This window comes from Pleurodeles waltl, chromosome 12, assembly GCF_031143425.1.
Source record: "Pleurodeles waltl isolate 20211129_DDA chromosome 12, aPleWal1.hap1.20221129, whole genome shotgun sequence".
Taxonomy (NCBI): domain Eukaryota; kingdom Metazoa; phylum Chordata; class Amphibia; order Caudata; family Salamandridae; genus Pleurodeles; species Pleurodeles waltl.
This window is the reverse complement of record NC_090451.1, coordinates 66,548,132-66,574,300: the sequence shown is the minus strand read 5'-3', so window position 1 is coordinate 66,574,300 and position 26,169 is coordinate 66,548,132.

Here is a 26,169-nt window from a genome sequence, read left to right as displayed (position 1 = left end):
GTTGTGAACGTCGACGATACCGTGGTCGCTGTTACCGTCGACACTGTCGTCGACGGGGCGGTCGTCGACGGTTGTTTTTTCACCAAAAAGAGTTTTTCTGACTCTTTTTGTGGTGACAGAGACAGGGATGGTTTATTTGAGGTGCTTTTCCGGTGTAACGGCGTAGTAGGTTCTGAATGAACCTTTTTTGGTCCATGGTTAACTGCCTCTTCAGTTAAGACTTGTTTAGTCTTTTTGTGCATTTTTCTTGGTGGTTCATCCGCACCTCTATCTCTCTCACCTGTTCTTTTCTGAGAGCGAGAAGTTTGTGGTGACTCTTCGCTGTCTGATGAAGGATGCTCTAAGGCTTTTTGTTTTTGCAGCCATAAGAGAAGTCTACCCTCTCGGTCTTTGAGGGTTTTTTGACTAAAGGTGCGACAGATTTTGCAGTCTCTCACCTTATGGTCTGGATGAAGGCAGTAAATACACTTCTTGTGGGGGTCATCAATATGTAGTCTCTTCTTCCCACAGTTGTCACAGTCTCTGAACAGACCCTTCTTTGCCTTTTCAGACATAGTAAAGTTGTAACTAGTTTCCTGAGAGAAAAAACAATCTTCAGTCAGAAAATAGGAAAAAAACTGAGCAGAGCTCAGGGAGACTCCCTTCACACGACGTGCGGTAGAAAATCTGAGGGAATTCAGCCTCTGTTGGGAGTGTTTGGGAGGGGCTGAATCCTGATTGGTTGATACTCAAGTTTGGGTCTTTTCACAAAACAAAGTGGATAGACTGTAAAATACCTTATGAGGCCTACTTGGGCCTATTGGTTTTATTTTTACTGACTTACTGCTTTTTATATATTTAAATTTACCGTGAGGCTCCCACCTCGACGACGGGGATGATTCAAGCATGTGAATCTATGAAAGATCCAATACTGGAGAACCTCTGGACTCTGTACACACCATACCTCATTTTGATATAGTATATACAGAGTCAGCTTCCTACACTGGGTACCTGGCGGCATGATCCACCACCACCAGAATAATCTGCTCCCAGATGCTGTAGGAGGGACAATGAGACATAACAATGTTACTCCCTGCCCTCTCAAAGGGTACCCCCAACCACTGGAAGTGAAATTAAGGGGGCCTTTGTAGTGCCACAGGCTTGCCAAGTGACACAGGAGCAACAAAACTCATTTGTGTCTTCAGACATATGAGGCCAGTGAAAACGTGGGACAAATCTGACCCTAGTCTTGCTTTGCCCAAGGTATTCTGCAAGGGGAATGTCATGGGCTAAAGTCAATAGGAACTCCCTAAACTTCTGAGTTATGACCAACTAGCCTCAGAGTATAGAAAAACATTTCCCACTAGACCCTGTGGGGCCCACTGACATCCCCTGCCTCCTCTGCAGTAGCTTGCTGCCTGAGGCCTTCAACCCTTCCCTGGAGGGCCCCACTGCACCCAAGAGCTCTGCTGTGTCAGCACCCAGCTCCTCTGATGCAGGTTCCTCAGAAGGAGTAAGATCATCTCCCTGAGGAGACCGATCCTCCCATGAGTCCTGGGCAGGATGTAATTTCATACCCTTCCTACCTCTCTTCTTGGGAGCTGACTGGTCCATACTTTCAGGCTCCAGTGCTTCTGATTCTCCCTGTTTCCTGTTTCCTTTAGTTGTCACAAAGACATTGGCAGGGATACCCAGCATTGTTGCGTGGGTTAGTTACTACCCTTCAGCCTAGGCTGAGGTCTCTAATTCATTGCCCATTAGACACTCTACAGAAATAGAAGAGGACACTATAACTCTTGTAGGGCCAGTCAGTCAGGTTTTGCCAGAGTGACCAGCCAGGGGGAATCCCTAGGAAAGTGAGAGTCTCACCCAGCCAAAAAAGGCTCCAAGATTAGAAGGCAGCACGAGGGAAGGAAAAGGTAGCTTTGGCACTCAGTAAGAAACAACTGAAAATTACCCCCTCTCTTAGGTCTTTTTTTTAAACCTCAGGGGAGCTACCTGAGAGACCTGCCAGATCCCTATCCCTCTTACACCCTGGGGAGGGATCAGCCAGGTTCATGGAGGGTAATAACTGTGGGTCCGAGAAGGCCCTAAATCCATACCAATGTCTGGCAGAAATCGGAGGGGAGGATTGTGGTGAAACAGGTGTAAATCTAATCACAACAAGCGTGTTGAGGTCCAGAAGCTGTCAGAAGGAAATGGAAACCTGAACCCCCAGAAACCTTTGAAACCTCAGGTTACGCTCTTGGAGGATGACGGCCCGCAGGGCTCACAGGCCAGCTCCCTGGAGCAACTACTGCAGTCCCTAGCAAAGGAGGTCAGGAATGGCTTCACCGTATCCCAGGCTAACCAGAATGAGACACAGGGAGTGTGTGAAGGGCTAGTAGAAAAGTTAAACGCGCTAAATCAAAGAGGTCGAGTCTTGGAGGTCTCAGTAGAAGAACTAAAATAAATCATTATCAGGGACAGGAGGTAGACAAATTGAAGGCAAAATACAAGGAAAGCCTTGATAAGCTTGAATCCCTGGAAATTAATCTGAGGATGAATAATATCAGACTGATGAATGTCCCGGAAGGAAAAGAAGGAGAGGATGTTAAAGCACTAGTAGTTGAGTTACTTATACATAGTAGTGCCTGGGAGGGCTCGGAGGACATGCTAGCCAAAGACATGGGCCAATGACAAAGTGTATCGAGACCTGTTGCGGAGGCTGGCGAATATAAGTAAGCCCAGAAGAATCTTAGTGAACTTTCTCACATTTAGAAGATCCTGAGTAAGGCATTGAAGCTGGGAACGCTGAGTGGGATGGACTGTTCCTTTGAAGTTAGGTCAGACATCTCTCATACCACCTCAAATAAACAGTGGGAAGTAGGAAAGAGGTTGGATGAGTTCAAGAAAATGGGTGGCATAGCGCAGCTGAAATTCCATGCAACTTTAAAAGTTATGATGAATAACAAAATATACAACTTAAAGGATTGGGAGGAGGCTGACAACCTACTTGAGACGTTAAGAAATAAGTCATAAGTAACTCTTAGGGTAATTGTGTCTCTCTCTCTCGCCAACCTGTAGATAACAACATACAACTAAGTATTTCATACTATTCTCCGCTCTTTTCTTTTCGTGTTCAGAAAGCCCAATAGCGCCCAAAAGGCTATCATGGCCAAGCAGGGAAGGGTTCCCCGGGGAGGGGAGGGATATCTGGTGAGGGGGAGGTAGTAGCACAGAGCACTGGGTGAACAAGGTGGGGAGCATTAGAAGAAAATGGAAAAAAAGGGTGTGCCTCAAAACATATTGGGATCCTCAGGAGATTGCAATGGTACTTAGTGTAGAAAACAACAAAAAAACACAAAAGGAATTGGGGAAATAAAAATGACGTATGATAGGAGTGAAGTTCAAGTTTTATTTTGGAATGTGAACGGTCTTCGAGTAAGGCCCAGGAGAGATAATATCTTTCAATAACTAAGAGACTCCCCTGCTCAGATAGTAGTGCTACAGGAGTCACACCTCACAAGTAAGGAATCTGTCGCCATTTTTAAATCTCAGAGATGGGTGAAACAGATGGTCTGCACAGATAACACCAGCCACTCGAGGGGGGTTCTGATCTAAATTAAGAACCAGCCAAGTGCCTCTATACTGGACCACAAATGAGACAGAAAGGACAGGTGGGTCATAGCAAACATTCAAATCTTCGAGAGGGTCTATACGTTAGTGGGATATTATGGTCCTAACATAGATGACACAGAGACTCTGCAAGAGTTAAGTTGTGAATCATTCAACACTTCACACCCAATAATAATGTCAGGTGACTTCAACATGGTTCTAGATCACCTTTTGGACAAATCAAGTAAGAATAGATCTCAAGGTTGTCCAAATCGTCGATGCACATTAGATCTATAATGAAACAATTTGCATTGATGGATATTTGGCTAGAGAACCATGGGCTAGAGCAAGGTTATACAAGAATAAATAATTTTCTGATAGACAGGTCACTCAAAGCAGAAATAAAATATATCCGACACATAGCCGCCCACTTATCTGATCATGCTGCAGTTGTCTTGAAGATGAAGTGTAACCATGGCAACCAAGCAAGGAGGTGGACCTTAGATCATTCACTTTGAAAGACCAGGAAGTGATAGAAACTCCGAAGGCTGACCAGTGAATTCTTTGAGGTTAATATTAAACCTGCAGCGCTCCACGTGGTTTGGGACTCCTTTAAAGCATTTATAAGGGGCACCTTGATAAGCATTTCAGCTCAAAAGAATAGGGATCACAGGAAGGTGGTATAGGAGTTGGAACAGGCTATCTTCTCCTAGGAGGGAAAGCTTGTAAGATTACAGACGCAGGAAGAGGAGAGAGAAGCCTTGTTGAAAGAGATCATAGCGCAAAAGGCCACTTTAACTGCCATGGTAGAAGAAAGGGTTATGGCCAGATGGGAGGCAAGTAAATTAGAGCACTTTGACTATAGTGAAAGCGCAGGAAAGCTCCTAGCATGGAAAATTATGGCAGACCTAATGAGAAATGAGGTGAGGGAGCTATGATGTAATACCATTGGTAAAAAACTGAAGGAGACCATAGAGGTACAACAGACCTTCATAGAATTTTTTGGGGTCACTATACACTGAAGACCAAACAACAATAGTGCCCCAAAGATTTGACTGGCTAGAAGAGTTGCAGACAAAAAACTCACAGAGTGGGAGAAGGAAGAGCTAGAGGAGATAATAACATCGGAGGAGGTGTTGCAGGTTATTAGTAAGGGCAAAAAGGGGAAGGCGACAGGGCCAGATTGGTTGCCAAATAAACTCTATCAGTGTTTGAAAAAGGTAATAAATCCTGTGCTAACCCAGCTGTTTGATGGCATCCTTAGAGGAGACATCTTTCTTCCAAAATCTTGGGATGAGGCAGTGTTGAACAATGATTACAAGCTCTTCTCAAATCTCTCGGCAAAAAGGTTGGGTAATGTGGAAGGAAGACTGATTGTTGAAAATCAGAAGGGTTTTCTAAAGGGGAGACACATGCACAAACTTTCTCATGAATTAATTGGATCTATAGACCTGGCAGCGGCTAATGAAAACCCTCTCGCAATAATTACTCTGGACGCCACTAAGGCCTTTGATAGGGTAAACTGGGAGTACTTGAATACCCTCCTGGTGCACCGTAACTTATGTGAGAACTTCCGCAGGGTTTTTAAGGAAATCTATAAAACCCCAACGGCCAGAATACTGCTAAATGGGAACATTACTACGGCTTTGAAGATCACTAGGGGGACCAGAGAGGGCTTCCCACTCTCCCCACTACTGTTTAATGTGTATACCAAGCTGCTCGAGGAGAAGATCAGGAAAGGCCTGTCTATTAAGCCTTTTGTCCATGCAGGCTGGGAAAAGAAAATATAATTATATGGGGATGACATCACGGCCTACACAAGTAATCTGCGTCCTACCCTGGATAGCCTAGAGCGCTTGATGTCGGATTTCGGGACGGTGTCGGGGTATGCAGCCAACATGTCTAAAATGGAAATTATGACCTGGAATGTTGAGGAGGAACATAATCTGATAAAAAAGAATTAAAATATTTGGGCATTAGGATTCGTAATACCTTGGAAGAAACTGTAGAGGCAAATTTTAATAGCGCCATGAAAGAGGCTAACAGGTTGCTTCTAAGCTGGGCCCATCTCCCTCTAACCCTGTTCGGAAGAGCCAATCTGATCAAAATGTCACTTCTCCTGAAACTCACATTCCTTTTCAATATGATTCCTTTGCACTTTAAGAAGGCCTGGTTACAAAAGCTACAAGGGAAAATAGATTCCTTTATTTGGGCATCTAAAGGAATTAGAATTGCTAGAAGGAAGCTGAGAAGGAAATATGATAAAGGGGGAATAGCACTTCCGAACAGCCAACTGTACGCCTGGGCCTTTCAGTTAAAGAATACGAAGGACCTGCTATCTGGGATGGGGAGAAATCAGTTAAGGGAAACTATGCTGTAGGGGGCGGTAGGGGGAAGGTCGAAATTCATGTACAAATTCGGTCACCCCGGATTCTTCAAAAGAGTGAGAATAAAAGTCTGACATGCTGCCACTCAGCTATGGGCTCAGATAAGGAAAGCAACTAATCTAACATACTATAGTAATTATGCCCCCATGTGGGACTCCCCTGAAACACCGGAGTGCCTTAAAGATAGTCTATTAATCCCACTGAGAGATGCAGGCATTGTAGAGTGGGGCCAGATGTTCCAGAATGGGAAACTCTACTCTTGGGAGGAACTTGCGGTTAAAACTCAGGGGACATTATCAAAATTTAAATACTACCAACTGCAAAGCTGGGCCCGATCCCTGCGAGAGGAGGGAACGGACACAAATAGACTGGAGTAGCTGATGGTTAAAGGTCCAACTTGTAAAAAGGAAGTGGCGGTCTGCTATAGTCTACTCTTATACACTCTAGACCAAGATCAGGACCTCACAGCCACTCTGTGGGGGGATCTTTCCTTGAACGAAGATGTCATCCACTGATGGCTGGTATCATGGCGTCTTTTGCATCAAGTGGTAAAACCAGCGCATCTAAGAAGAAACCACCTTTTTGCCCTACACAGGGCCTACTATACCCCCAAGAAACTGGCAAAATTAAGAGATGCAGGGTATATGTTTTGCAAAAAATGCAGTTTAGTCAAGGAGGATCATCTCCACGTTTGTTTTTTGCACCATATTCAGGAATTCTGGGTAGAGGTCGGTAAAGTATTAAATGAGGTATTTCACTTGCAGATTGATGTAAGCCCAGAGTTGGTTCCCTTCGAGTGGTCACCTAATGTAGGCACCTTATATGGATAGAGACAAAACCTGCTGTTTTATTTGAGGTTACTGGGTAGAAGGGAGATCGGCAAACAATGAACATCCTTGAAGGCTCCCTTCAAGGTCGAATAGCTGAATGCAGTATCTTACGTATGCCAGATGGACTCTAATCGAGCCCATGCAAAAAAGGTAGAAAAATTGTGGACCCTCTGGATAAGGTGGTTGGAAGGGAAGGTTGGGCACGTTACTAACACTATGGCAGCGAGGTGAACTGTCCAATGATTAAAGCCATATGGGATTAAGACGTGGAGACGGGTGGGATCACCAGCTTGTCTTGCTTTTCCCTGACTTCCCATTCTGAGAACCTTCAATCTTCCTGGGGTCATCTCCATACCAACAGAGAAAGATCTTGGAGATCATTATGGAAGTGTATAAGGCAAATGGGGACACATAAAAAAAAAAACTTAACCCTATACTCCTCAGTTGTGAGCCAAACCCACCAATCAGAGCCTCTTTCAAGACCTTGTAGTAATCGGCATCTTCTTCTCTCACAGTCAAAGGTTGTCTCTGCCTTTGTCTGCAAAGGAGTGCCACCGGATAGATGCCCACTGCATCTGAGGGACCTTCTGTACCTTACAGGTGCTCTCTAAAGCAGTGATCCACTTATGGATGTCATCCCCAGACTTGTATGGAGGGACTATCCGTCTGAGATTCCTGGAATCAAAGGTGTCTTCCCTTCTTCCCTGACTCTGGACTCTCTTATGCTGCCACCATGGGTTCTAACCCCAAAGTCTTCCATTCCCTCTCCATCTCTAGGACCTCTCGCTCTAGAGCCAGCTGCTGCTGCTACAACTTGAGTTTGGCCTGCTCAAGTCTCAGCAAACTGAACCCCCTATCTAGCTATCCGTCATCTGAGCTAGAGTGGATGGTGCCAACAGCAGATGCTGAGGCAACTAAACGGAGGATGAGGCTGATACACTTCGCCTGGGTACTCTTTTTACCAACCATGGGGGAAAAAGTGGGCCTGCTACTATGCCCCTCTCTTGTGCTACCAATACAGCTCCCTTCAGGTTCAAGGTCCCTCCCAGAATCCTCATGGTCTTGCCTAGTGAGGTCAGAGGCAGTATGTAGTACCTCCTTTTCCAACACTGGGGGTTCCCCCTTCATCTAATTCCCTCTCCCTGTCAGGATTATGTATGTCATCTTTAATAAGTACATTTAAGAGGTCAGTTTTGTTAGAGTTACTACCTCTCTTGAGTTTCCTAGCTGTAAACTGGACCCTAAGCTCCTTGAACTGAAGACTTCCATACCGAGACTCTAGAGTCTGGTCAGCTCTCTCAACTAAAGACATGGTGTTAGAGTAGTGTATGTGATGAACCTACCTACTCTAAGTTTCTAAACTTTTAAAAGGCTTGGATAAAGGACCATGCTAGACCCCTGACTACCCAGGCAAAGGTTTAGAAGTATCTGAAGTTATTAGTGTAGTATGCAACCAATAGTTAGTAGTGATCTTTCTTATGGAACGTCACTGCTGACCAAGTGGTAAAGCAATGAAAGTGTCTTATCCCAACGCTGCACTACCAATGTAGGAGGCTGACCCAGTTTATGGTGCACATCTATGGTGTGGCACCCTATACTGAGTCCAGGCAACCCTTAGTAATATTGAGTAGGTGTCTAGATAGCAAAAGCTCTCTTGGGGTAGCTGAGGTGAGCAGCTAAAGCTTATCCAGGAGGAAGTTTACCACATTAGTTAGACAGTAACTCACTCATAAGAAAAGAACCACACAAGTGTTACAAAAATAAAGGATACTTTAATACAGCATTGGCAGATATCCCTTTGGAGATATCTACACACAATATGTACACAAAATAACCATCAGAAGTGGCAGAAGCAGGGGCCCACAGTCTCCCAAGTTGGTTAAAGACAAGAAGGACCCAGAGGAGGACACAGCATCACCATTTGTGTTGCAGAGTCATGGAATGCCCGTGAGACAGCAGGCCCCACCAGTCCTTCAACGTTGTCTTGAGGTGCCTGTGGATGCAATGGAGTGACTCCTTCACGCCAAGGGAGATTCCTTCATGCTTCCAGGTGCAAGAAGAGTCCTTATGACCCTGGAGGATGCACAGCCTTGGATGCTGCAGAATTGTTGCAGGATCTGGAGAAACAATGTTGCAGTGGTAACCTTCCCACAAGGAGCAGATGTGTTTCATTTCCAAAGCAGACCTGCAGCAGTCCAGAGGCCAGGAGCAGAAGACCTCTAGAAACGAGTTATTTGGAGAGTCTTGCTCAACGAATCTGAGGACCCACCTATGGGAGCTTAGATTTGGGAGGTGGAGGAGGTTTAGGATTGCCCTTGGGAGGAGGGGGAGTGGGCCTGGACTGAGGGGTGATTGAGGGACATGGGGCAACATTGTGCTTCTTACTCCCTGGGGAAGGGGCACAGGAATGGGAAGGGTTGACTGGGGTGGACCTGGACATGGAAGGAGTGGACTTGGCAAGGTGATAGGCACGTCTAGGGACAAGACAGGGTGGGCCAATTGGTTCGAACAGGTCAAAGCGGGAGAGGAAAAGCTTCTTAGGGGCTGTAGGAGGGGATTTGGAGGCAGGTCTGGGAGTGGAGGTTGAGGGAGTGATTGTACCAGGTGCAGATGTGCCAGACGTAGATGCAGGTGCCTGTAAAGTATGCTGATGTGTGGTGGATGTATGTGGTGTGGATGTCTGCAAATGTTTCAGTGTTTTTGGGAGGGGGGTGGACACAGTGGGAGAAGACAGGCTGCCAATGTACATGGATGTAGTCTGGGTGTCTGCAGGTCTGGTGAGTGTGCTGCAAGTGTCTGTCAATGTAGTTGTGGTGAGTGCAGGTGTGGTGTCTGGGGTGCATGTTTGGATGTCAGATGTTGTGGTGACTGCATGAATGGGGGCTGCAGCAGTGACTGAGGGTGCAGTGCATGTGGGTGTGCATGGTGAGGTGACAGACAGGGTGGCGGAGGAGGTTGACACACTGGGGAAAGCAGATGTTGTTGTGTGTGCTTTGGTATGTTGGATGTGTGCCTGCTTGTGGTGGGAAGTGTGGTGCTTGTGTTTGTCTGTGTGCTTCTTGTGTGTTGATCTGTGTGCATGACTGTCTGTGCTTGGGATGGGTGAAGGGAGTAGGGTGCTGGAAGGGGTAGAGGTGGTGTGAGGGGGATGGAAAGACCAAGGACACTGGCTGCCGTCAAAGAGGAGGCCAGAGCCTGAAAAGATCTCTGTAGGCCAGACATGGCACTGTGAATGCCTTTCAGGTATGCATTGCATTGCTGCATCTGGGATGCTAGCCCCTGAATGGCATTCACGATTGTTGTCTGCCCTACAGAGATGGTCTTCAGGAGGTCAATAGCCTCCTCTGTGAGGGCAGCAGGGCTGACTGGGGCAGGGGATGAGGTGCCTGGGGCGAAGGAGAGGCCCACCCTCCTGGGTGAGTGGGCACGGAAACTGGCTGGGGAGCAACTCGGAGGGCAGTGATGGCATGGGGGTGGCGGAAGATGGCACAGAATGGGTGTGCCCAGTAGGGTCCACCACCACCAGGGAGCTCCCATCGGAGGAAGTATCAAAGTCACTACCTCCAGTGGTAGTTGCCTCCCCTCTGGTACTTCCCTCGCCCTCCAACCCACTGGTCCCCTTGGCGTTGCTCGACTCTGCCACCGTGGGCTGCTGCATCCCCACTCGCCGGTGCCACTGCTCCCTCGCCAGATGATGCTGATGTACACAAAGGACACAAGAGCACAGGGGTGGAGAGACACAAAAAGGGAGAACTTTGTCAAAAACTGAATATATGTACATCTCTGGCTCACACACACTCCCATCCAGGTCACACACTTACATGCAGCACATACAACATACGTCATGATTGTGCCCCTGACTAGTGGACATTACCCAAGAATACACCACATAACCCACATGAAAAGCGGACCTGATACACTGTGTTAAGTACACCCATGAGAGACCACGCCCAGCCAATGCACTTACAAGTTCATGAGGCCACAAAGCATACCAGATGACAGAAAGGGGACCCCCCATGGGCCTATAGAGACTGCCCAAACTAGCCCTCACACCATCCCAGGGACTTTGAAGGGGCAGGACTGCAGGAACACACCTGTCCAAGTGCATGGCACTAGAATGCATACATACCACAGCAACAACATCCATCCATCTAAGCAGTATCACAACAGTGTTGATACTCACCCCCTTGTGGCTGCTGTGCTGCCTTCAAGTGCCCATCCAAATCCAGATAGGCCACCGCCAGAATGCAGGCCATTAGGGGGGTCAGGGTCCGACAGGCACCCCTTCCTCGTTGGGAGGCCTTCCCCAGCTGGGCCTCTCTGGTCTGCCTGGTCCTGCGCCTCAGGTCCTCCCACCGCTTCCTGCAGTGGGTGTTCCGCCGATTGTAGACCCCCAGGGTCCGCACCTCCTTGGCGATGGCTTGCCACAGGCCTTTCTTTTGATGGGTGCTGACCTGCATGGGCCACACAGAGCAAAAAAAGAGACGTCAGTATGTGTGCACCGAATACAGATGACATATTTGTTCCCTATGGAACGGCCATTGTTGAAAGGCATGTTATCAACTCACATACAGTACATGCCAGAGAGTCTACGGCTGGGCAGTTACACATCGAACCCACATGCATACAGGCATCCGCCATAATCACACACATCTAAGGATGACAGATGCCAATTCACTTGTTCCTCTGGTCGCCATACAACTTAGGATACAGGGGTAGGACCTCGTCTACCAGCTTCTCCAGCTGCTCTGCAGTGAAGGCCAGGGCCTATTCCCCTGTCACCTGCACCATCTCAGGGACCAGAGTCAGGACACAGCAGCACACGCAGTGGAGTACTAGCCTGTGCAGGAATCAGGAGTCAAGTGTCTGGCGAAATGGCGTAGCTACCGCGGCGGAGTGCTCCATCACTGCCTGTGGCGATCATGATTGGCCTAGGTTCCCCATTGACAACCAGGCAATCCAACGATCGGGTACACGGCAGTGAACACCGCCTTCCGCCATGACGACTAACGCCAGAGGAATGAAGTCCCTTCCACTCTATCATACCTGGATGGTAGGAGGCTGCCATTTTGCTACCACTACGTCACCATAGCCTGGCCAGGGGCCTCATCCAGGGCCTCAAAATCTCGGCCCTTAGTCGCTTGCTGACATGAGTCTAGGATCCTCACATGTACCCATCTTTGGAATTGTGTCCACACTGGGATGCCATTATGAAAGAGTTAACTCAGCACACATATGCCTGACGGTGTACTTCATACTTTGCGTTTGTGTTGTCGCATAGGCACTCATTATTCTAATGAGACTACTGGATTTTGAGCAGCAAGATCATCCACGGTGTGGGAGACTGAGTCTGACCCACTGTGGGTGACACCTGTCACTCTAAATCCGGGTTTTGCTCCGGCTAACTAGCAGTGCCTCATCTCTACCAGAGGATAGGGATGATTGGGCAGCCGAGCGCATGACATATTAGGCTTCACAGGGAAGTCGTGGTCACTCAGGTCACATCCGGTTCTCTCATTCACAATTCAGTCTCATATATAAATGATAGACAGCAGCAGTATATGTTTCAATTATTGATTTAATAAAACAACTGCATATTAGATAGCACAGCGTGAGCTGCAATAACCAGGACGACACAACATGATAGTATTAAAATGGTGACGAGAAGAGTGGAGCATAAAAATAACGCTATCATATTGTCACTATAACCGATGGACTATTTCCTAACTAGGTCATACTCTGAGCACAGCGTGTTAAGCTCTAATTCTGCCTTTCAGGTTCCCCTGGGAGGACATCAACCCTCATACCTGAGCAAAGACCTGTGGTCTGCATTAGCACCTGTAGCGAAGCATTCAGCAATCAGCATACAGTCATGGTTCTTTACCTGGAATCTCCCTCTTAACGTGTAATGGGACTAGGAAGTGTTTTTATAATAACACAGCTGATGTTCTAAGAAAATGCCCCTACGTAAGGATGTGTATTTTCTACGAATGTTGGAGACTAAACTTCTACCACGTTCACTGGCAATGTACCAAACTGTAGCCTTGAATAAAGCACAGAGTGATCAAGAATGTCTTGTTTGAGAACACAGTGCTGAACTAAGCAAAAACAGTTAGATAGATGAAAATAAAACAAGAATGTAAAACTAGTTATTGTAAAAATAACAATGCGAAGCCAAATAAAATATAACTAGGTTAAAGTGCACAGCGGCCTAGTGTGTTAGACTAACGTGCATGGAGCTATTTCTAAAATGGCTACACAACAGTGTGTGTTACCTACGTGTCGCACTTACAAAGATACAGTGACATCATGGGATGCAAGTGTAATTTGACACTCAGATTGGGTTCTTTCCTCCCCCATAGATACAGACCCATGTGGCGAGGGAGGGCCCCATCAGTTTACAGACCCCTGATTGATCTGGAAACTATGGAGGAACGTCACATCATTGTCACCTACAGACTCAATAGAGCTACTATCCATGACCTCTGTGCATTAATGGATCCTGTACTGAAACCGGCAAATTGAAATTAGCATCCCATCCCTACAACTGTGCAAGTGCTATCTGTACTCCATTTTTTGGCTACAGGCTCATTTCAGGTGACAGTGGGCATGGGTGCGGGAGTCTCACAGCCAATGTTCAGCCTCATCCTGTCAAAATTGTTAGATGTATTCGTCCAACACTTGCAAACATATTTCCAGTTTCCCCAAAGAGCTAAACTTCCTGCCATTAAATCTGGATTTTATGCCTTTGCTGATATCCCCCATGTGATAGGTGCCATTGATGGAACGCACATAGCTCTCATACCCCCAAGAGTGAATGAACAGGTGTACAGGAATCGAAAGAACTATCACTCCATGAATGTACAATTGTTGTGTACTGCTGACCAGTACATATCACATGTCAATGCCAGGTTCCCAGGCTCAGTCCATGATTCCTTTGTACCACACATGATGGAACAACTACAAGAGGATAGAGGATGGCTCATAGGTGAGTGTGTATTACACTGGATCTGTACATCTGTGCATTTGGACGGTTAGGCTACAGACATGTAAAGTCAGTTTATTAAGGTCCTGTTTCACCCACTTTTGCAGGTGATTCTGGCTACCCCAACTTGCAATGGCTCCTGACATCTGTAAGGAATCCCAGGACAGATGCAGAGAGGAATTATAATGAGGCCCATGGACGTACTAGGAGGGTGATTGAGCGCACTATAGGTCTCCTGAAGGCTAGATTTTGATGCCTCCATCTCTCTGGGGGATCCCTGTGCTATGTCCCTGAGAAGGTGTGTAAGATAGTGATGGCCTGCTGCATGCTGCACAACTTGGCTGTGAGGAAAGCTATCCCCCTTCTGGAAGAGGAGGGTGCTGTCCAACTAGCCCAGAAACCTCAGAGAGGGGATGAGAGTGATGGTGAGGAAGAAGAGGGGGAAGATCTCAACTCCAGGACTCAGCTTATCTGCCCATATTTCCAGTGACTCTAAGTACTGTTCAATGATGCTGATGTATTCACTGTATAGTTTCAGTATGACTCATGTAATTGGTAATGTGGTGTCTATAGCCAGTGACACTGTTAACTGATGACTGATGACTGAAGTGGCATGTGTCAGGAAACCCAATATTATGTACAGTGTGACATACTTCAGACACTATAGTCTGTTGGGTCCCCTCCTGCAATAAAGGTATGATTATGAAATTGACTGGCTAATGCATATACAATTACAATTGGTATCTCATATTGACGAGGGACATACGATTTGAGTGCATTGGTGTATTTATTAAATGGCAAAATATACATAATTCGTGGGACAGTGATAGGGAGGGGGCACATGGTGCAAATCCATACTCAGGTACATATGCTCAACTGTTGGTAGCACTGGGTTTTGGTCCATGTGGCCATTGGAAGATGGTGTGATGGCAGTGGCATGTCAACAAGGGAGCACAGTGGCACACAAGGGAGACAGTTCAGGCCAGAGTCACTTCCTAGCTGCTGCAGCTGTAAAGTGAAGGGCAGTGTCCTGACTAGTGGTCAGGGCTTGCGGGTGGGTGGAGGACTCAGGCTGGCTGTGGTACTGGTGCTGCAGCACCCCTGAAATTGAGGCCATCATGGCATTAAGCTGTTTCCATTGCTTCATGGCCTCCTGGTGGTGTGCTACCAGCAGCCTCCGATTCTGCTCCAAGGTGGCCAGAATCTGGCCCATCCTGTCCTGGGTATGGTCGTATGCTCCCAGGATCTCAGATATCACCTCCTTAGCTGCTGTATCCATCCTTTGGCCACCTCACTGGGCCACTGATACCCTCACACTGGCCCCAGCCCCCTGTGCCTGTGTCCCCTGCACAGGTCTCAGTCCCACTTGCCTTGGGCCCTTCATCATCCTGCCTGTTGGTGGGTGGAGACTCTAGCCTCTGTACATGTGGGCCGCCAGTCTGTGGCCGGGAGACACTGGTGTGGGGTCATTTGGCCAGAGCTGATGATGGTGGCTGGGTGGTAGGGCTGTCAGTGGTATCCTGGGTAGGGCTGCTGGAGGGTGACTGTCCAGGACTGTGGGATGGACCAGGGTATTCCCCAATTTCCATTCATCCCTCTGCACTCTCCTGAGTGGGCCTCTGTCTTCAGGTGGGGCGCTGGCACTCCTTGGCGTTTCCGTCTGGGTGACATGGGTGGTGGTGCCTGCTGGTGGGGAATGGACATGTGGGTGTCAGGTACTTTTTCGGCAATTGCTGCACTGCTCTGCCCTATTTTATGCTTCCCCTGTTGTGGCATGCAAGGTCCTTTCGTGTACATTTCTTTGCATTTATGTGGGGGTGGAGGGGCAATGTGGGTGCTGTAGTGCCACTGGGAATCCATGCAGGTGTAGGTGACTGTGCACAGGGGGCTGGATGGAGGTCTGTTTGTGGGATAGTGAGCATGCAGGGTAGTTAGATGTGGGTGTTGTGGACTTGGTGGGGATGGGGTCCTGGTGGTAGTGAGAGGGGTGGGGTGATATATGCATTATAAGTGGGGTGACTGTTAAGGTATTGTAGTTGACTTACTCAAGTTCAGTCCTCCTCTGAGATCAGTGAGGCCCTCCGGATGCAGGATAGCCAGGACCATCTCCTCCCAGTCGCTGTATTCGGGGGTGTACGTGGGGGACCGCCACCAGTCTTCTGTACGGCGATGTTGTCCCTAAATGCCACTGACCAAACCTTCCTGCGTAGGTCGTTCCATCTTTTCTGGATGTCATCCCTTGTGTGTGGATGGTTTCCCACTGCGTTGACCTTGTTGACTATTGCCTGCCATAGCTCCATCTTCCTGGCCATGGGTGTCTGCTGCACCTGTGCCCCGAATAGTTGTAGCTCGACCCTGAGTATTTCATCCACCATGGTCCTTAGCTCCCTATCTGTGAAGCGGGGTGCTTCCCTAGTGGCTGCCATGGTGTGTGTTGTGGGTGGGTGTATTGGTGAGGGTGCTGTTGTGTGTGTGGCTTGTAAAGGTGTTTGGGGTTCGTATGTGTTTTGGTGGTGTATTTGTGTGTGAGACTTGTGTGATGTGTTCAGTGTATGCGTGTTGAGTTGTCAATCTCAGTCGTGCTATTGGCGATGCAAAGGATTGTGGGTTATGTGTGTGAGTGTTTTATAGTGTTGTGGATGTGTGTCAGGTTTATGGGTTTCAAAGTTGCCAATGTGTGCTTTTGTTGTTGGTGGGTCCCATTGCTGGCCGTGGAGGTCAATACCGCCAACGGTCGTTCAGCATTCACTATCCGCCACACTGATTTGTGCATCATTATTTGTTGGGTGGAGGATTTGCCTGCATGGTGGTAGCGGGGTCGGGTGTACTGCCTTTTCGCCGTTGTAGGCCCTGGCGGTGGATGGAGTTTGGAGGATTTTTGGAGGTTTGACTTTTTGGCATCATTATTCGGTGGTGTGCAGTCTACCGCCACCGGCGGTGTTCACTGTCGCCTCGGCGGTGATTGCCCCCAAGTTCATAATGAGGGCCATAGTGTGTGAGACCACTTCTCCCATTAAGAAAATATTCTGGCAGATAAAAAAGAGCGACATTCTCAAGACTAATGGTGACAAATAGTTTTGCTTATCAGAAGTTAACACAACGTCACACTTTCAGTTCAACGCCACCACATTGCTAGTGATTAGTAGAACTGGGGGATCCTCTAAGGAACCCCCAGAGTACATGGTACCATGCAACTAACACTGGAATCGGTGCACCAGTATGGCAATTGTAGGTGTAAAAAGTTGATCATTAAACACATTTAGGGGAGAGAGCACAGTCACTGGGGTCCTGATTAGCAGGATCCCAGTGAACTACAGCCTAAACACACTGACAGGTAACTATGCTAGAAAGATGGCACTTTCCTACAGGCAGTGTGCAGGCCTGGACCCAATGTACTATTTCCATGGTGAAATGGGGGGATCAGGGTGTCGGATGGTGTGAAGGATTTTACCCAGGTCTCTAGAAAGTCTGTCACTGGTTGAGAGCCTTCTGCTTCTTCTGGAAGGCCTAAGATGCAGACATTGTTGCTCCTTCCCTCCGCGTCCTTGGCTCGTGCTTTTAGTCAGTTCAACGGGTCCATGAGGTCTCTAGTGCTTTGTTCCTGTCAGGCTAGTCGTGGGATAAGATCTGAGAGTTGACTTTCTGTGTCCATGACCCTTGCTGTCAGTTTGTGTTAGTCTTCTCGAAGGAGTCTAAACTTGACGTATATTTCATCTATGCGGGCCCCTACGGAGGATCTTGAGGATTCGATTGCTTGGAGAATGGGGTCAAGCTTGTTGCCAGAATGTGTTGGGATTTGGAAGTTCCTGGATCACATGAAGGGTGCGATTCTTGATTTGGAGTTGGTGAGGGAGGGCGGGAGATTGGCTTGATGGTTCTGTCTCCCATGGCAGGATTTCAGTGAGCGCTGTCTACGATTTCCTCTGGAGCAACCCAGGAGGGCCGTCTCCCATGCCTTTGCAAGCCACCAGGGGTCAGGCCTACGTATCGTTGCAGATGGTCCATGAGGTGTCCCTGATGCAGGGTGGGGAGCTGTCTGCGGCAGTTCAGGCATGGTCCTTTCCCTGCGGGGCTGTCAGTAAGGTTAGCTGGGTTGGCAAGTTTAGGCATTGTAGGGCAGTGGGCCGCACTTGCCCGCTCCTTGGGCCGACAGGCAGCCCTCCACTGGCAAGACCCAGAAAGCTACCTTGAGCGGTCCTGCAGTACGGCCTCCCCCCTAAGCGGCTCCGCTATGTAGTTGTTCTATTGGACTGAGTCCTATTGGTGGGAATTTTGATTGTGGCCTCTTGCTGTGTGCAGGGGTCTCTGCCACAGGTGCACTCTGCTAGGAGATGCTGTGGTAAGGTGGGGGGCCTCGAGCTGCCCACCCCCTCGTGTGGTGAGGTCAGGCCCCCCTGGGTTTCTACCCACCCCTTCCCCCGGCGCATAGGATGTCTTAAAGCCCTTGCTTCGATTTGGCGGCGGTTGATATAGAAGGTGCAATGTGGTCATTTTTGCAGTCGAGTGCCAGGGCTGTCCAGGGCCTGCCGTTTTCCCAGCCGCCTGGTTTCTCATGCTGTGCAGCCCGAGTGGGACTCCTCCATATGCTTGCTTTTATGCCTAGAGTCTTTCCCTTGGTGGGGGGGGGGAGGCAGTGGGTGTGGGAGGTAAGATGGATCTGCTCACCCTGGATTTGAGCTCTTGCGGACCTGTGGGGGTATAGGGTATAGGCAGGCTGCGGTGTCTGTGTCCATTTTCTGAGGTGTTATGTCAAGGGTGCGACAGGCAGGCCGATGTCACGCACTTTGGGGCTGTGCACTGCCCTCCAGAGCTCAACGCTGTTCTACCCCTAGAGGGTGAGGGTTGTGGGCGATGCTACCGAGGTTGTGTGCCTGGATATTGCCCCTGCCCCCCCGGGGTGGCCGTCAGGCCTCACTGGCAGGGTCGTGGCTGATGCGAGTCGCGTGGCACTGTCGTGGCCTTTTGGGTCCTCCCCGAGTGCTCCGCCAGGACTAAGGGGAAGGCTGTGAGTGTCAGTCTGGAGGTTATCTGCTCAGTCTCTGTTGGTCTGCCTCTAGCGCCGGTACCTCTCGTCTTCACCTCCAGGGGGAGAATCAATGCGCCCCACAGATGAGTCTGCAGCCAGTGCTACAATCGCTGCGTGTGTGTAGCTTCCCGGGGCCACCAGAGTGCCCCACCCCCAGGTGGGTCACCGGCGGTGGACTGTTGCCGCTTTGAAGCCGAGAAAGGGGTCCCCAGTGGTATTTGATGTGGTGCTGTGTCATTGGGGGATTGCGTCTGGCTCCGTCCCTGCCACGGGCCATGCCCTGAGAGAGGTGCAGCACCAGCCCCACCTGGCCCAAGCTGTACGAAGTAGTCGGGCACAGGGCTCTGCAAGGAGGCTGTCGGCTGCAGTGGGTTGCTGCCACAAGAGTGATTGAAGGAGGCTCTCCTTTAGGATGCCTGGTTGACTGCGGCCTGCAGGCAGCGGAGCTAGTTCTATCCGTGTCCACCATCTTCGGCACCTAAGGCACGCCCCTCCTACTTTGGAGTTTTGGAGAGAGGGATTTTTTTATTTTTTTTTGCAAAGTGGTGGGGCACTTCAATTGCCCCACCACTTTAAAAGGGTACAAGCTGCCAATGCCCACACTGGCAACTAGTTGTGTTTGTAACTCATAGTGGTAAACAGGCCCAGCGTGTAAACATTTGTGGGTCAGTCAGTTTAGAGAGCTCAAGTTAATCTGTTTTGTAAAAGGGAGAGCTATTGTTTTGTTGTCATTGAAGGAGTTTACTTTTCTGAAGGGCCGTCTTTTATTTGGTTAACCAAATATTCAGTGGATCGAGTGCATGCTGTGGAGCATTGTGTTTAACCACCAGGTTCGGGTTCTTCCATTGGCAAGTCAGGGACCACACGGGGCTGACAGCGCCGAAGGGCACAGAATTTTCACACTGCAGCATTACATCTTTATTACGAGTGGGTGGAAGTCGGAACAGAGCAAAATATGCGGCATGAGAGTTTGTGCACACAATGACCACGTCTTGCCTCTTTCCGATCTCTTTTCCCCAAGCCTATTCCATCAGGATATTTATCTAGCAAAAGGAGCAACTTATGGACAAGTAATTTTACAAAAATGTATACTCTAGGTTCCGGCAGAAACTCCACTATCCACCCAAATTGGGATTTCCACAGGGCTCAGAGTGAATTCGCTGGTCTCTTATTCCTGCTTGGCCTATAAAATGTATGTCATTGAGCAGTCAATAATTAATTTTTCCTGTCATTTAAACACCAACAAACGTGTGTGCGCCGTACATATGACAGATGTTAGCACTGTTACCCTGAAACCAACCTTCTGTGCAGCCAAAGGTCGAGAATCTCCCTGGAGAACCGTGGCCCTAAAATGTTCATAAATGACCAATGTAAATCTACTGGGATCCTAATGCAGGCCTGCAAAAATGCTCAAACCAGGCCAGCTCCTTTCATCTCCTCGAGCAATCTCTCTTTCCATCCATCCATTTTCACTCTCTCCTTCTACCCTCTCCCTTTCTGGTTGCTTTCTCTCTACCGTCCCACTTCTTCCCTCTCTCTCTCCTTGTTAAAACCTTCCCATGCCTGGTGAAATTAATCTCTGGGGGCAGATATTAAAGCCTGGGAGGTGGGGAAAGTGACAGATGCACCAAGAGCAGCATCCCACCTTAAAAACAGGCCTCCAGAGGCTTCAGACAACCAGGGAAATGCTCACTAGAACAAGCGCCGGTAAAGCCAATAGGTCTCTCCAATGCAAAAGCTATTGGCTTTGCCAATGTGTTTTAGCCATGTTGTACACCAGCATGGCTGTTGTTCAGTATGGATAAAAGTTAGTGGCGTGGAGTGAAGTGTCGTAGGGGAGTGTCATTGAGTGAAGTGGCCTAAAGTGGAGTGAATTCGAATAGAGTGGAGTGGCATAGACTGGTGTACAGTGGAGTGGAGTAGTGTGTCGTAGAGTTAAGTGGAGTGGGGTAGACTAGAGTATAGTAAAGTTGTGCAGGGGGAGTGGTGAAGAGCCCAGAGCAGCCAATCCAAGTGCCTGGATACCCTCGCAGGTGATAAGTTAGCTCTGCAAATCCTGATTGATTGATCGATAGAGTGAAGTAGAGTGCCGGATGTCCTTAACTAGGCGTGGTGCCTCAGGGCCACTGTCGAAGCAGCCAATCTGCCCAAAGAGTTGGTCATATCCAGCCCACATCTGATTATGAACTTGGCTGCATCTCTCCCATCAGCAATAGCCTGGGAGAGAATAGCCCGGGCCTCCTATGCGACCTATGGGACCCATAAAGTATGGGTGTAGGAACACAAAAGTCATGCTGTGTTCATGGACCGCAATGCCAGTCTGGAGGAAGAAAACAGCTTCTTCCCAAGGTGGTCCAGCCTCTTTGATTCCCTATCCGGAGGAGCGGAAGGGAACACGCCATGGGATGTTCAGGATTGGATGACCAATGTAGGAAGCTGGCCTGGTGTGTGGTGAGCACCTATGCTGTTATCACCTTATACCAGTTCCAGGTATCCCCTAATAGAGAAGTGTAGGCAGTGTATAGAAAGCCAGGGCTCACTAGAGGTAGCTGTGGATGAGCAGCCAAGGCTTATCTAGGAGACATGCAAAGCTTATGCAATACCACTTATATTCACACAGCCCTTACACACATGAAAGAACAACACAGTGTTACAAAAATAAAGGTACTTTATTATGGTAACACAAATACTAGAATACTACTAGGCAGTCCCCCCAACTCGAGGTAAGTAAACACACTAAATACATACACAATAGCAATCTGTAAGAAGCATAAAAAGCAACAAGCTTTGGCAAAAGTAATAGAAAATAGTGAGGGCCCTGGGGAGAGCCAAACCATATACTGAGAAAGTGGAATGTGAGATATAGCCCCCCACCCAAGGATGGGGAATCGTTAAAGGGGGAGCTGGAGGAACTAGGAACCCCAAGAGGTGGGTACCAGAGAGGCCCCCAGCGATCAGGAGAGCAGAGGTAAGTACCTGGTTTTCCCTACAATCAACAGGAGAACGTAGAAAAAAGGACTGTGCAAGACCCAAACTAGGTTGGAAAAACACAGAGGTGGATTCTTTCAGAGGAGAACCTGCAAAGGAAGGGGAGCAAATCCAGTTTGTGGTGGAGTGTCCGGTCTTGGCAGGAGCCACTACCCACCCTTCTGTGGCTGCAGGACTAGGTCGGGGAGGGACGAAGAAGACCAGCTGAACAGCACAGGAGATGAAGAGGAGTCAGGGGTCAGTGGTGCAGGAAAACCACCAACAAGCCTTGGCAAATGCAGAAGAAAAAGAAATGTTGCAAGGCTGAAGAGGACCAGCAAGGTCCAAGGGACTCAACCCTTGGAGGAGAGTCCAAGGTGACCCTCAGCAGTTGGGAAAGTCACCAGAAGAGGAGGCAGCCCCCACAGGCAACCCACTGGCTGCAGGCACAGCAAGTCGCAGTGAGGCCCACTCAGCACACATAAAGAGCAGCACACAGGAGACTGTGCTTGGCAGGAAGAAATGCTGGGGTCTGGAGCTACATGGAGCCTGAAGATCCCTTGAAGCAGGAGCAAACAAGCCATGGTAGCTACAAGAGTTGTAGTGCACAGGGGTACTGTTCCACGAGGAAAGGCACACGTTTACCGTCTCTCAAGTTGGAAAGCTGGTAGACAGAACAGAGGGGGCCACTCCAGACCACCACCTGTGATGCAAGATCCACGCAGTTCCAGAGGAGGACTGATCCACGCAGCTGGTCGTCATTTCAGTTGGTGCCTGCAGATGCATGGGAGTGACTCCTTCACTCCAAGGGAGATTCCTTCAGGCTTCTTGGTGCAGGCTGGAGTCGACCCGATCTGACCTCAGAGGATGCACAGCCGGGGAAATGTTGTAGTTGCTGGAAGGAGCCAGAAAAACAATGTTGCAAAGCGGATTCATCTCTGAAGTTGCAGATTGTTGGTTCCTGGAGAGTCTAGTTGCGCTTCCAGCAGCCAGAAGATGACATAAACGATGCAGAGGAGTCCTGGTGGAATGTTGCACGTCGAATCTGAGGACCCACCCAAGATGGAGACCCTAAATAGCCCTAAAAGGGGGGGTTGGTCACCTGCAAGGTGACCACCTATCAGGAGGGGGCTGTGACGTCACCTACTGATCTGGCCACTCAGATGCTCCCAGGGGCCTCTGCACATCTTGGATTCAAGATGGTATAATCAAGTGGCCACCTGGAGGAGCTCTGGGCACCAGCCCTGTGGTGGTGATGGACAGGGGAGTGGTAACTTGCCTTGCCTTTGTCCAGTTTCACACCAGAGCAGGGGGGTCCCTGGACTGGTGCAAACCTATTTATGCAAGGAGGGCACCAAATATGCCCTTCAAAGCATATCTGTGGCTTGGGGAGGCTACCCCTCCCAAGGCATGTCACGCCTATTTCCAAGGGGAGAGGGTGTTGCCTCCCTCTCCAACAGGAAATCCTTTGTTCTGCCTTTCCCTGCCTGAGCTGGTCAAGCAGCAGGAGGGCGGAAACCTGTATGAGGGATTCAGCAGCGCAGGCTGTCCAGAAAACCCCAGATGGGTGGTAGGAGCAATACTGGGGGTCCTTTAAGGAGTCCCCAGAGTGCATGGAATCATATAACCAATACTGGCAATGGTACTGGGGTATGATTCCGACATGTTTGATACTAAACATGCCCAGGTTCAGAGTTACCATTATGTAGCTGGACACAGGCCACAGGTAAAATGGCGTTCCCACTCTTACGAAGTCCAGTGCAATGGAACTGGAGTTCGTAGGGGCACCTCTGCTCATGCAGGGGTGCCCTCACACACAGGTACCTGCACCATGCCCTCTGGGCTAGGAGGCCCTACCATAGGGGTGACTTACAGTGACCGGGTGCAGTGACCTGTGGTGAAAGTGGTTTTCAAAGGCAGGCCTGCAGACACATTTTGCCTGGGCTCCCATGGTTGGCACAATACATGCTGCAGCCCATGGGAGACCCCTGATGCCCCAAAGCCGTGGGTACCTAAATACCATATACTAGGGATTTATATATGGGCACCAGTATGCCAATTGCGTGGTGTGCAAAGTCCTAAGCAACCAAATTTAGAGGGAGAGAGCACAATCACTGGGGTACTGGTTAGCAGGATCCCAGTGAAAACTGTCCAAGCATACTAACAGCAGGCAAAAAATAGGGGTAACCATGCTGAAAAGAGGGTACTTTCCTACAACCAAGCTCTTAAGGGTGGGGTGTTGGATCAGGAAAGCCAGGTCATTAGGTTCAGGACTATGGTGTTTGGGTGATTGTCCTATTAACAGGAGTCCCTTTACTGTGTTTGGACCAGGTCCCAAGCAGGACATCCGCAAGGGCTTCATTGAAGGGCAAAAGGGGTTCTGATGTGGAAGCCCCAGGCACTCAATCAGGAGATTGGTCCTGAATGTCACCAAAGGCAGCTCGAGGCCCAAGACCTCGGCCGCTCTCCGCACCACCAAGGAGTAGGAAGCCCCTTCCTCCATAGCCACAGTAGGGGGAGAAAGCATACCAGCATCAGGGAAGGTATCCAGACCATTGTCTTCACCCTGTTCCTAAGCCCAGTCCATAGGGTCTACAAGCCGGAATTCTAAAGGGTCCAGCAAACCCTCTGTACTCTCACAAACTCGTACCCATAAGAATAAGGGTCAGGATCCGATCTAGAGATCAAGGTCCCTGCAGAGTTGGAATCTCGCGTTGAGCGATGCTGCTCCCGCTCTGTGTGAGAGTCAGCGATGAGTATATGATTAACATCACCCGTGGGCCCAAACAACGTCAGGTGCATCAACGCTGGAACCATCATTGGGGAATGTCGCAATGGTACGACCGAAGCCTAGCCGGATCTGGAAGCAGATCCCTGGGTGCCCCTTGGAGACAAGGCAAAAGCCACAGGCACGGAACATGAAAGGGCCTCTTCCAATCCTGCGGGGCTCAAAGCCTCCCCGACAGGGCCGGACTGCCCAAAGATGAGGTTCATGGCCTTGTAAAATTCCTTTAATTGGGAAGGAGTGGCTCAAGCTCCCGGAAACTTGGGGGGGGGGGGGTGCATTGCCGACTCAGAAAGAGGCTCTAAAGATGGAGGTCTAGAGCGAGGACTCTCCTTCTCCTGAGTCATTTCATCCGACCGATAAGGTGGAGTCGAAGAACGCTTGTGCTTCTCCGACTTCTTCTTGTGCTTACCTGAATGACTAGAAAATTTTGAATGGGACGAGGAGGATGGTGATGGCTCTGTGAGCGGTCTCAGGACCTTCCTCTTGATCGACACCGGGAGTGATACGGAGCTGGATTCCGAGCCGTGAGCAGCTTTAGGGACCACTCCCTCAAAGCTTTGGGAATCATGGCCCGGCAGCTGGAGAACAACTTGGGGTCATGGTCGCTCTCCGAGCACTACAAACACACCAGGTGCGGACCCGTCACCGACATCATGCGGTGACAGGAGTCACAAAGCTTGAAGCCGGTTATCCTTGATGACATCTCGATGCACCAGAAGTCAGAAAACTTCAACAAAAAGTCAAAAGGACAGTCAAAAAGCGACTGTAAGGATAGCTCTCTCTGGATCTGTGCGTAGTCTGGCATGGAAAGAAAAGAAATGGCGTCAGCACGCCCGTAGGCACCTATATACGATCTGTGATATCATATCCAGCAACCACCACGCCAGCAATGGGCGCAGAGTCGACTGACGGTGTGCAAGGGTACTGCTCGAAGAAAAATCTCTGGATCCAGACTGATGCCTGGGGGAAATTCTAAAGTAAGGAATCCTCAACTAGAAGTCTCTATAACATACTGCTATATTTTACTACTAAACAGGCAGTCACAAGTGCAGTTACCTTGCAGCCAATAGGGACATGATTGGAATGGTGCAGCAGATGCAGTGGCACTGTGCCCAAAGGCTCTGGGAACCCTACTAAACACAAATTATTACTAAATTTTACATCTAAACAGGCAGTCACAAGTGCAGTTACCTTGCAGGCATTAAGGTCATGGTTTGAACGGAGCAGCAGGTGCAATGGCACTGGGGCCACAAGTTGTCACAGCTCCTCTAAACACCAAATATTGCTATATTTCAATACAGTTAAAAGGGGCACAATTGGAATGGTGCAGAAGATGCAGTGGCACTTTACTAGCTTTACTAACTGATATTACTATACTCTAATACAATGCTATATTAAATAAGGTACAAATTACAAGTTTGGAACCCTGGGATATTAATTCAACAGACATCACAAAATAAACAACTATTAATGGTTTATCAAACATTATTATAACCTTTTTCTAATGTGTCAGTTAGTAAGATAGAATGCAAAAGAAAAAACAAAGGCGAAACCTATTGGATTTGACAATGCTTGTTCTCTTCTTCCTCTGGCTCTTTGATTTCTGTCTT